This window comes from Rhinolophus ferrumequinum, chromosome 4, assembly GCF_004115265.2.
Source record: "Rhinolophus ferrumequinum isolate MPI-CBG mRhiFer1 chromosome 4, mRhiFer1_v1.p, whole genome shotgun sequence".
Taxonomy (NCBI): Eukaryota; Metazoa; Chordata; class Mammalia; order Chiroptera; family Rhinolophidae; genus Rhinolophus; species Rhinolophus ferrumequinum.
The window spans coordinates 5,923,857-5,935,081 of NC_046287.1; positions in this window are offsets into that span (position 1 = coordinate 5,923,857).

The window sequence follows — 11,225 nt, forward strand, 5'->3', positions numbered from 1 at the left end:
ATCTTTACTGCTATTTGTTGTCCTCAAAGAATGGCTCTTACATACGAAAGAGGTTCACTTGATTAATGTATTGGTAGTTGGTGTGGATTTTTCCCACATTTATACAAGCTGCCTTTTCTCCAGGAGACATTTACTTTGAGAAAAAGGGCTTGTCCACCCAGACCTGTTAGAATACACAGATGGGCGGTGGGGCTCAAGAGGGGGGCTCCCTTCCCATCCTCCATCTCTTCGCCAAAATACAAAGGGCTTTATTCTTTTGGGTTTTTTACTGTTAAATTATTTTGTTTAATATTTTAATAACTGTATTCCAACATATCTGGGTTCCTTGTAAGCCTATGTATTTTATTTTATGCCTTTAAAAACATGAGTCTGAACAGTGTCCACAAGTTTCCCCAAAATGACTACCGTGTTTCCCCGAAAATAAGACCTAGCCGGACCATCAGCTCTAGAGCATCTTTTGGAGCAAAAATTAATATAAGACCCCATATTATATTATATTATATTACATTACATTATATTACATTATAAGACCCAGTCTTATATTAAAATAAGACTGGGTCTTACATTAACTTTTGCTCCAAAAGACGCATTAGAACTGATGGTTCGGCTAGGTTTTATTTTCAGGGAAACACGGTACAATCCCTGGTCTACATTCTTTTTTGTTGTTAATTTTGGATGGTGTCTCAAAGGGCTTTATTCTGAGGATGGAACTCTTCTCCCCTGTGCAAAACGATCCCCCACTCCCACCAACCACTGGATTTTGGAGGTGGGCAAGGTTAGGACTGGACAATTGCAGCTGGAGGCCTCGGCTTTCTGTCACTTGTTGACTCTGGGCCGAGAGTGTCCCTGGAATTGCTTTTACATTTCTGACTGTTGCCTCCGGGCCTGGTTTGGGCTGAGACTTTCTTGTTTCTTGTCAGTCAAGCTTCACAATCTTCCATCAGCTTCACAGTGGTTCTTACACTTCAGTGGGCATCAGAATCACTTGGAGGGCTTGCTACAACCTACTGCAGCACCCCAGCCTCGAAGGAGGTTGGGATGTGGCCTGAGAATTTGTGTTTCTAACAAGTTTCCAGGTGATTTCTGAGGTCTGTGTGAAGGACCACATTTTGAGAACCACTTTGAGGAACTTAAGAGTTGTTTCTCAGAACCACTGGTATTCTAACATCACCCTTTATCCTTTACCTTCACTGTTGTAATTCTTCCATTCTTTTAAAATATATCATTTCAAGGAATTTGGAGCACAGAGAGAGAGACTTGACTGTTTTAATCTGGACTCTTACCTGAATCTTCATTATATGAGGTTTGACAATTAAGTTCACAAACTTGTTTACCAATGTTGCTAAACTTTTTTGATATCAGAGGGATTATTCATTATGAATTTGTACCAACTGGACAAACAGTTAACCAAGTTTACTATTTGGAAGTGCTGAAAAGGCTGCAAGAAAAAGTTAGACGACCTGAACTTTTCGCCAACAATTCATGGCTCTTGCATCACAACAATGCACCAGCTCACACGACACTGTCTGTGAGGGAGTTTTTAGCCAGTAAACAAATAACTGTATTGGAACACCCTCCCTACTCACGTAATCTGGACCCCGATGACTTCTTTCTTTACCTGAAGATAAAGGAAATACTGAAAGGAAGACATTTTGATGACATATCATGGGTAATGATGACAGCTCTGATGGCCATTCCAGAGAAAGAGTTCCAAAATTGCTTTGAAGGGTGGACTAGGCACTGGTGTCAGTGCATAGCTTCCCAAGGGGAGGACTAGGAAGGTGACTGGAGTGATATTCAGCAATGATATGAGTAGCACTTGTTCTAGGATGAGTTCCCAAACTTAATTGTCAGACCTCATATTCTTTAGTTTTTTTAAGTAAGCATCTTTGTTTACATTTTTTTCTCCTTTTTATGGCTCTTTAAAACATTTTGTTTTGGGAAATTTCAAACACACGCAAAAGTCAGGAGAGTAATGTAATAACACCCCCTTCCCAGCCTTCATGCTGCTTCCAGACTTTGATCAATCCGTGGCCAGTCTCTGCCTCATACAGCTCTCCCCTCCATCCCGCTCCCATTCCTCCCCACCCTGTCCCAACCCCTGGAGATTATTTTGAAGCAAATGCCCAGTCATCATATTATTTTATCCCCATATATGTCAGTACATATGTCTAGAAGACAAGGACTTTTTTGAAAACACCGTATCTTTAAAAATGAATAATCCCTTAAGGCCATGAGCTATCCAATCAGACACATTAAATTTCTGTAACTTAATAAGGTAACAGTTAAGATCATTCTGTGTGTTTCACTTTGCGCATTGTTTTGTATATCAAAAGCGCCATGTTGGAAAACTGTATTTTGGACATAATTAAAAGCTCAGCCCATTTTTATATTTACTATTATTAGCATCTTTTCCCATTAAAAATAGAACTGGACAATGCGTTTTCATTTCCGTGGGAATGGTGGGGCTCGCCACTGCTAGGTGGTCAGCGTGTTCTCAGGGCACGGGCAGGAGGCCCGTGGGTGGCGTGCTGGGCAGCTTTTCCAGTGACGGCTTCGAACCCCCACAGCCCACTCAATTACTATGCGAAGTTTCCCTCTTCCCGTCCTTTGTCCGGTAACTATTTGCCTGATGCACAAGTGGACCGAAAGTCACTCTGCAGTGGAAGCAGGAGCTTCCGAGGGCAGGCTTTCTCCAGACCAGTCTCCTGGTGGCATAACCGGAGGCCTCTGGGGCATGGCACACGGAACGCATCATTTCTTCCTCACCACCGGGAGAGGACAAAAGCAGTAACTGAATGAATGGAGTAACCAAGACAGACATTCAGAATGTACGGAGAAACTCCAAGTTGAAATTCCGTGCATTGCAGCTGTTGCCATAGGTTGTCCCCTCAGGGCAGTGCATACGTGACACACCAGTTATGGCTTCCATGTTTGCAACACTTTCTGAGTCTTCTCGTCAAGAGCACCACAGACATCTTCTGTTGGCCTTCTGTTCCCAGGCAACTTGGATTTTGTACACACCCGGGAAAAACTCATGTTTCCAGGACCTTCCGAAGATGGTGTGTGGGTTTTCAAATCCCAGTGCGTGGCAGTCTTCACTTCTGGTTACTGGCAGGTCATGCCACCATTTCCTGGGCCAGTATTCGCAATTTGTGTCTATATGTTTTTCTGATTCTTTTTTTTAAATGTTTTTATTTAATTTGTAAATCTAAACTATAGGCTTTATTTGGATTTCACCAGTTTTTTACAAACATCCTTTTTGAAGATTCAGTCCAGGATACCACCTTGCATTTGGTCGCTATGTCTCTTTTGTTACCTTGTTTTCTTTTCTTTTTTTCTTTTTTTTTTTTTGATGGCAAAAATAATATGCTCATTGTAAGAATTCAAATAATCCAGTGGTATATAAAATTAAAAAGTGAGGTTTGTTCTGCTGTGTTCCCTTCTCGTCATATTCTCCAGAGACACCACTGTTAACAGTTCAGCATGTATTTCCAGACTTATAAAATACGTATACGAGTATTTACAAGTATCTAAATATGCTCATACGAATTTTGTTTTTAAATAGAAGAATCATAGATATTGCTTTGCAGATGTTTTGACTTGACAATAGGTCATGAGTATTTGTGCATGTGTACGTACATACATGCGTATGCCTGCCTGTATGTATGTATACGCTTTTACTTTTTAAATCATTCCCCTATGGGGAAGTTTGTTTCCAGTTTTTCTCTAATGGTAATAATACTTCAGTGAACACTGCTGAATTTATAGTGATACACACTCTGTGTGTCTATGTGTGTACCTATGACTTTCTGTAGGAAAGAGTGTTAGGTTCAAAGATCAAATGCCCTTTAAAAGGCTGTATCAGATTACATTCTTATTAAAAATGTTTTTTAAGAAAACATATTGAAACTTAAGGAAAGTGTATTACTGCGTGCCCTTTCAATGTCACACAAGAGCAGTGGTTCTCAATATGGTCCAGGAACCTCCAGGAGTATCTAAGACCCTTTCATGGGATCTATGAAATTGAAACTATTTTCATAATTCTAAGATATTATTTGCCCTTTTTATTCCTATTTCTTTTATGGATGTACAGTAGAGTTTTCCAAAGGCTACATGATGTGATGCTGTCATTACTATGGCAGCTAATGGGAAGTGTGCTTTCTAGAATTTTCCAAGGTGTTAGTTGAAGACATACATATGTGAGTTTTTAGAGATGAACTCAGGTTGTTCTCAATACTCTTACTAGCTGTCTTTGGTTATCCCTGCTATAGTCTTTGTAACCTCTCTAATTATGGTCATCAGTAAATTATTTTGAAATCCCAGTGATTTACAAAACTTTAAGACAATGCCGCTGAGCTCACTAAAATTTTTTGTTATTACTAAATAAAGAGTTCTTAAAAAATGTTACCTATGTTAATACGTAAATGAATTTGTTGTTTTTAAGTGAATTACTGTTTAAGTTTTGTTTTAATTTCTAATGCTGCATTACTAGATATAACTCACATAAACAAAAACTTGGAAATTCTCATTTTTTAAGAGTGTAAAGGAGTCTTGAGACCAAAATGTTCGGGAACGCACTGTGCTGGAACATTGTCAAACAAACCTACCTAATGGTTAACTGACACTTTTCTGTTTACAATGGATTAGAGCCCGGACTCTGTAAAGCCAGATGTTAGCTTATATGATGTTGATAAGCTGCAAACAATTTTTATTTGGTGGAGTGACATGTTGCCTTTCTCTAGGAGAAGGGAGGTTACAGTTGTTTAGCCTTGTAGGACACTGACCACGTTAGCACCTGACTGTGTAATCCTCCTCCAGCATTCTTTTCTGGTACCTTCTTTTGTCATCTTTCGCGATCCTTTGGCAATAAGTTAAATAAATCTTTTGACCTGTGCTTACTATGTTATGTTTCCAACTTTTTGAAAATTATTCTTGGACAAGTACATAAGAATTTCTTTTCACCCACGCTCTTACCAATGTATTACAAATCTTTTTACTGGTTTTGCTCATGCATGAAAGGTGCCAGTGTATAAGACTTAAAGTAAAAGTTAAAAAAAAAAAAAAAAAGGTGTTTCCTCTGAGTTTGGTTGGGAATTACCTTTCAGGTGCCTGAGAAGTAAGATTGTGAGGACATGGTGCCCAGGCTTCATTCTCCATACCTCACGTGGCACTGGTTGGGGAAGTGTGCCTTTCCTTGGAATCCCCCCAAATCCCATGAGCTGGTCCAGTCCAGAGCAGTAGTGGAGGGGTCCCCAGTGTGGGACCTTCCATTCGTAATATAGGTTATATTTAGATGACATTGCTGAGAGAGGAGAACATCTGAAAACAGCAAATGCAGTAATTTTGTTACTCTTGTCAGGTGAACAAATGACATCTCTTTTTTTTGCCTTTACCTGACACTAGTGAGACTGAGCATTTTTTTTTTTTTTTGGCCATTATATTCTGTGAATTGTTCTAATTATTTTCCTGTTGGTTGCTTGTCTTTAACTTTTTGATTTGTACAAATGCTTTCTTGTAAATCTCAATCTTTTGTTAAATATTCAATCTCTTGCTAGTGTTTTAACTTTTGGGAAAGTTGGATCTATTAATTTTTCTTTGATGGCTTTGGGGCTTTCTGCCATCCATACCAGGTATGATTAAACAATATGGTGAGTGTTTAAATTTAAAAAAAGATTATTACAGTAAAAGACACACTGCCATTAATCCCCCTCAAAATACTCCCCCTCGCTTTGAACACACTTATTCCGTTGTTCATGCCACTTCCTGAAGCAGTTCTGGAAGTCCTCTTTCGTGAGTGTCTTTAGTTGCACTGTCGTGGCTGCCTCAATGTCTTGAATTGATTCAAAATGTTTACCTTTCATGGTCATTTTGACTTTGGGGAAGAGCCAGAAGTTGCACGGTGCCAGATCCAGTGAATAAGGTGGATGAGGACACCCTGTAATGTTTTTATTTGACAGAAATTGCCGAACACCAGGAGCGATGTGTGACACGGAGCCTTGTCATGATGGAGGATGATTTAAGGCACATTTTAAAACACATCTTCTCTGAACTGTAGCTCACACCCAACTGACTGCACCAAACAAGCTGAAACTTGTCACACACTGTGACTAAGGTTCGACTCCCCGCTTCCCGTTATTGGAGATCCCTACCTTTCCGTTGGATGGCACTTGGCAGCAGCATTCACTGTATTTGGTGATCACAATGGAAAGTCTCCATGTCACACATCGCTTCTGGTATGGCAATTTCTGTCAAATAGAAACATTATGGTGTTGTTTCTATTCACCAGATCTGGCACCTGTGACTTATTCACCAGATCTGGCACCATGTGACTTCTGGCTCTTCCCCAAAGTCAAAATGACCATGAAAGGGAAACATTTTGAATCAATTCAGGACATCGAGGCAGCCATGACAGTGCAACTAAAGACACTAACAAAAAAGGACTTTCAGAACTGCTTCAGAAAGTGGCAAAAACAATGGGATAAAAGCGAGGGAGTATTCTGAGGGGAATTAATGGCAATGTGTTTTTTACTGTAATAATTTTTTTTTCACTTAAACATTCACCATATTTTTGGATCACACCTCATTTATATGTATTCTAATATTTCCATAATGTATTTTGGTATTAAATCTATTTTGCATGGTATAAGAGAGGGATCTTTTTACCTTTCTTTAATTTCCTTTTCTGTTGAATTACAGAAGAAGACCTTAGACTTTCTCTAATCCCTTTATTTTTGCAGGAAAAATGGTTTACTTTCTTGATACCGTCTTCTTGGTTTTGTTCTCTATAGAAGGGTTTCCCTTTTTTTTTCTTTGAAGATAATGGTACCATGAATAGGAAACAATCCATTATCATCATGCAACTTTACAGTTAGTGGTTTCTTTTTAGTATCTTCCAAGGCAGAGTTACATAATCGAGGCTCTCTTGTCTTCCTTCCTATGCATTCTATTTTCTTAAAATTACTGAAATTGCTTCCTTGTTTATTGGAGTGATGACAGCAGCCACCTCACAAATTCTAATTTTACACAATCAAAGATTGCTGGCCCTCACTGCTAAACTGTCTGAAGATAACCAGTAATTGGAGTCTTTTTTTTCTGTTACAGCAACCACTATTTTGTCCCTTCTCACTGGGACTGTAGCCTTTGAGGGAAGTCATATGTCCTTGTTTACCTACAGTAGATCAATCAATATTATTTGCGGATAAGCTGCATAAATCCCAGGATATAGAAAAATTCTAAGATGGAAAAATTCTTGAAAATGCTGTTGTTTGAAAATGAACTTAGGATAATATCTATTCTTTCAGCTCTGGAAGTATTTCCTGTTTTTTTTGTTTTTAGACATAATATTATCTTAATTCCTCCCATCTTTATTTGTATGTTTAAAACAATGCTGAATCACCATGATAGAAAATGTATTTCCTTGCAAAAGCAGGAAAAAGAAAAAGGTTTGAATTAGATGCATGTTTGTATTACAAGGCTGGGTGCTTTTCTTTTAGATATTTTGAAACTTGGGGACATTTTCAAGAACAGATATTTCAACCGCAACTAAAATAACAAGGTTTGACTTTGATAAGCACTTATGAGATCTCGAATAGTTTTTGGCGGATATGATGATACGAGGCTGAGACAAGGAGATATTTAAAAAAACATCAAAATAAAACCTGTGAAAGATACTGTTTTAAAATTGAAGAGCTTAGAAGATAGATGGTATCAATCAAATTATGTACTGAGTCTGGCTTGTAGAGCCTGTGGTACTTATTAATTACCTGGCAAGAAAAAATGGCATTTGAAACGAATTGCTCCCTGGCACACAGTGTTGCTTTGCTGGAGAACAGTGGCTCCCAAACCAGGCTGATCTCCTGAATAGAGGCTCCGCCCCTGAGATTCTGATTTTAGTAGACACTGGGGTGTAGCCCAGGAATAGCTAACAGGTTCCCCTGGTGGTTAGGATGGTCAGACCGTTTGGGTACCCCTACTGCAGACATGGTGTGTGCAGGAGAAGCACTGCACCTCGTGCTTGTTAAAATACAGGTCACCAGCCCCACCTCCCAAGTTTCTCACTCAGACGTCTTGGGTGGGGCCTGAGGATCTGCAGGTTATTCCCAGGAAGTGCCATTGCTGCCAGTCCGAGGACCACACTGAGCAGCAGGCCATCCTCAGGACTCCACAGACCCAGACTGGGCACATTCAACAAAGAAACCACAAACAATTCCATGGCAGTTTCTGTGCCTCAAAGCCGTTGTCCTTTTTCACATTCTACTTGGTGATTTTCTTCCTTTGGAGTGAGCATTCACTGCCATCTCTGTCCCTATGGAAAGCTTTGAGTGGAAAGGAGACCGTGCTTGCTGGCTAGGGTGGCTTGGTAGTGTGAACATAGCAGAGGGCTGTAGATCTGGGCTCAAAGGCCCACCTTGGACCCTGGTTGTATCGTGATGTTGGGCAGGTCACGTGACCTTCCTGCGCCCCAGCCGTGGCTCCTTGCCCTGCTGGCTCCTGCCAAGCGGCCTTTGCTCTCCTCCAAGCCTAGAAAGCTCTTCCCTTTTCCTGAATGTCTTGTTATTACCTGCTTAAACTTGGACCTCTGCTCAGTCATCACCTCGGGAAAGCCTCTTCTGACTTCCCTATGTAGGTCAGATCCTTTTACACACTCAGCACCATGTACCTGTCTTCTCAGCGTTGCCACACTTGCAGTTTTATATTTACTTGGGTGATAATTTCATTTGTCTCTTTCCACTACACTGTAAGCTCTGGGACTTAACAGTACAAAAAACTGATCATTTTGTTTCCTCGTGTTCCAGCCATAAGCACAGTGCTTGGCATGTGGTAGTTGAATGAACGGCAATCAGTGGTGTCACAGTATACAAACAAAGCAGCGAGCAGGGTAGGTAGGCATTCAGAACTGGACTGTATCAGCCAAAGAGTCCCGTCAGGAGATGGAAACCACACATGTATTTTAACAGAGAAATTCAAATAAAGGATTGTTAGCCAGGAATTAGGGAAGAGAAAAGACGAGGTACTGAGGTGTCACAGAGGTAAGAATTATGGGAAACAGCGATCACCCCCTAAGGCTAGGGGACCATGGAAAGGGGCTGGGATTGTGTGAAACGTACAAGCTCGGAGCAGGGCCCTGCGGAGCTGGACTCAGACCCCTCATGGGGGGCTGCTGGGCAGTTCATGCTGGTGTCTGAGCAGGAGGGGGTGATGACCACTGCCGCTGCTATGGTGAAGTGGTGTGTGGTCATGTGCTACAGTGTCTGGTGGTTTGGATAATTCATTGGAATGGTTGGTCATGTAGAGCTTTGCAGGTCATAGTCGGGATTTGACCTTTATTCTGAGTCAGAGGGAAAGCCATTGGAGGGTTTTAAAGAAAGAAGTGACATGATCTGCTTTGTCTTTACAATCCCTGCAGCTGCAGTGCTAAGAATAGGCAGGGGGGAGGGGGCTTGTATGCGGAAGAAGGAGTGAGACGACTTCAGTGATCCAGGTAAGAGGCGGTGGTGACTTGGGCCAGAGGAGTAGGGAGAAGTGACTAAATTCTGGATATACTTTCATGATTAGTCAATAGGATTCCCCAAGGGATGGGATGTAGAATGAGAGAGAGAATTGGAATCGCCGTTGATTCCAGGACTTTTGACTAAAGCAACTGGGAGGATGGAGCCGCTATGAATGGAAATGGAGACGAGTCCAGAAGGATCTGGTTTGGGGAAGTGAGGGTGGTGGGCTCTCAAGACCTCAGTTTTAAACATGTTAACTCTGAGACGCTCATTAGTCATCCATGTGATGTCAAGTAGGTTGTAACTTTGGAAGGGCAGATGCCTTATGAATCTTCATGCCTGGTTTGTTGATTGCATCGATCAATTAATCAAGCAGTGAACAAAAATGAAGCCCTTTTTGAGCAGAGGTTAGGGGGTAAGTTATGAGATTAAAATTTTTTTTAAAGATTTTTATTAGTAATATAGTTCACATACAATTTCATATTAGTTTCAGAGGTACACAATAGTTATATACCTAAAAAACTGATCACCATGATAAGTCCAGCAACCATCTGACACGGTACTACGCTATACCAATATTATTCCCCATGCTGTACATTACATCCCCATGACTTATTTGTTTTATATCTGTAAATTAGGACCACGTGTTTCCCTTCAATTTTCCCCCCTTTTTAAAATTTTCAATTACAGTTGACATTCAATATTACTTTATATTAATTTCAGGTGTACAGCACAGTAGTTAGACATTTATGTAATTTAAGAAGTGATCCCCCTGACTAGTCTAATACCCACCTGGCACTATACATAGTTATTACCATAGTATTGACTATATTCCCTATGCTTTACATCCCCATGACTATTTTGTAACAAATTTGTACTTCTTAATCCCTTCAACTTTTTTACCCCAGTCCCCAACCCCCTCCCATCTATCACCCCAACAAATCTAGTACCCATCTGACACCATACATAGTTATTACAGTATTATTGACTATATTCCTTATACTACCGTGTTTCCCCAAAAATAAGACCGGGTCTTATATTAGTTTTTGCTCCAAAAGATGCATTAGGATTTACGTTCACGGGATGTCGTCCTGAAAAATCATGCTAGGGTTTGTTTTCCGGTTAGGTCTTATTTTGGGGGAAACACGGTATACCCCACATCCCCATAACTAACTTGTAAAAAACAATTTGTACTTCTCAATCCCTTCCCCTTTTTTCACCCACACTCCCCAGCCTATCCTCCCACCTGGCAACCATCAAAATGTTTTTGTATCTATGAATTTGTTTCTGTTTGTAGTTTGTTTATTTTGTTCTTTAGATTCTATATATAAGCAAAATCACATTGCATCCATCTTTCTCTGTCTGACATACTCCCTTCAACACAGTACCCTCCAGGTCCATCCATGCCGCTGCAGATGGCAAGAACCCATTCCCTTCCATAGCTGAGCAATATTCCATTGTATATACAAGGTTGGACAATTAAGTTCGCGAACTCATCCTAGAAAAAATGCTACATACCTCATTGCTGAATATCACTATGGTCACCTTCGAAGTACTCCCCGTGGGAAGCTATGTAACGATGCCATCACCTAGTTCACCTTCCAAAGCAATTTTGGAACTCTTTTTCTGAAATGTCCATCAGAGCTGTCATCATATACCCTTGATGTCTTGAATGTCGTCAAAATGTCTTCCTTTCAATATTTCCTTTATCTTCGGGTAAAGAGAGAAGTC